Here is a 1,906-nt window from a genome sequence, read left to right on the forward strand (position 1 = left end):
AACATCTAAATAGGGTTCAGTTTTTTCCAAGAAAGTCCAGCAGGGAAGCTTTCTTCCTTTGAAGCTTTCTTCCTTAATTCAATCGATTCAAACCAATCCAATCTAATAACATCTTATCTATTATTAAAAAATGAATCGAATTCCATTATACAGAAATACAGAAATACCTAGAAATACTAACTAAATAACTAGAAATACAGAAATATTCATTCGCAAAAACAAGCTCGTTTCAAATTGAATTGATGTTGATCGATTGCATTCCAATCATAAAATTCTGCACATCGCATAGATGAGTAAACTATTTCCGTTATTTGCGTTCTAATATAAGCGAATAAACGCGGAAGGAGAAGGAAAAATTGTCGCTGTTTTTAGAAAACAGCTTTAGAGTAGTAAATTAGAAATGTTATAGAGTAAGAAGTTGCATTGCTTGTTGTTAGATGCAATATGGCGGAGAATTGCGTTTACTGTATGCTTTATCCCATAATTTCTATCTCTATAGTTTTTGGCGATATTTATTACAAACGCTGCGATTGTCACCAGTTGAACGCCAGGCAATCAAAATTAATAGAATTTTACAGGAAATGCATTCTGATATTCTCGGTTACTGAAACAATTGTATTTGTCCTTCAGAATCTTGCAACTAAAGAGAATGTTGTATTCTGTAGTCCTATTGAAAGATATAACGGTAGAGAAATGCATCCTTTTCTGAAAATGGCCTTTTATTTCATTAATATTGGTTGCATTCTTTGCATACATATCGGTAGGAAGAAAATAAGCTTTGACATGAAAATATCGAGTTACGCCGGTGAGAAGGAAAAATTATTTTGGTATCAATTGATAATGTTAGGGTTTTTCGGTGGATCTTTTTTCATAATTTTCATTTTTGACGCTTTCATGTCCTCGCTTGTTTTCTTTCCGGTAATAGAGAAGGATTCGAGTTCTTTTCGAGCACTTTTTTGCTCTCTTTCGTTTACTGTACTTGGTACTTACAAAATGGCATTCTATTTATGGATGATACCGGCATCGTTAACAGTAGTCCTTCTGATACTGGAGAGATTCAAAGAGTTAGCGAAACAATTACAATTAAGCAGAAATAGATGCGCAATGTATGACGTAGACGAAATCATCTGGAAGCATGCAGAGATTTATGATCTTATAAATCAGATGAATAACAAATGGAAGGAGCTATTTTTCGTTATATTTGGCATAGTAATTTATATCTTAGCGTTTTTTCTTTACAATGCTATTTTCGGCGAACTGGATATAATTTTTCGGCTATTATTATGTCTCGCTACCATTTTTTCGGTTTTTCTGGTGTTGTTGTTTTCTTTTGCTGTTTCCCGTATTTCGGCATGCGTAAGTTCTGTTGGGCAGAATAAGAATTTTTATCAATTTTATATTTTCAATAACATATTTTTTAATTTTATATGTTTAGGTTTATGATTCTTTTCAAGAAATAAGAATCTTCGCTTCCGCTCGTTTGGCGGTAGAAGACAAAATAAAAGTAAGCTTATTGTATTTTCAATAATTATAAATAAAACTGTACTCGTATAATCGTATTTCTTTTAATTATTAAAATTTATATTTATTTAGATGTTGGATTTCATGAAAAAATTTCGAGAAAACGAACTGGGATTTAGTTGCGGTGGTTTTTTCGTTGTATCAAAGGAATGTCCGGTAAAGGTATATGGAAGTTTATCAAATATAAGACACATACGTAGAGTATTAATTCGAGTTCTGTAGCAATTAATTTACAACTGTAAAGATTTTAAACGTGAAAAAAAATAGGAAAAAATTAATTGTTCTTTTTCTCGTTAATAGGTGTACAGTTCGCTCTACTCTGCCTTCAACGTTCTGTTGCAAGTTCGAGACATTTTGAAAGGCGGAGATAACAAGTGCATTTCTT

General features: G+C 32.0%; 1 long non-coding RNA gene across 1 annotated transcript; it reads left to right on the plus strand.

The window, feature by feature from the left end:
- The first annotated feature begins 1,318 nt into the window (after positions 1–1,318).
- LOC111617254 lies at positions 1,319–1,678 on the plus strand. Its single transcript, XR_002755391.1, has 3 exons — positions 1,319–1,356; positions 1,436–1,504; positions 1,594–1,678. It is a non-coding gene; the product is annotated as an uncharacterized LOC111617254 (long non-coding RNA).
- Positions 1,679–1,906: the final 228 nt, after the last annotated feature.

Source organism: Centruroides sculpturatus, unplaced genomic scaffold, assembly GCF_000671375.1.
Source record: "Centruroides sculpturatus isolate CEXI.00-Female unplaced genomic scaffold, Cexi_2.0 scaffold5177, whole genome shotgun sequence".
Taxonomy (NCBI): Eukaryota; Metazoa; Arthropoda; class Arachnida; order Scorpiones; family Buthidae; genus Centruroides; species Centruroides sculpturatus.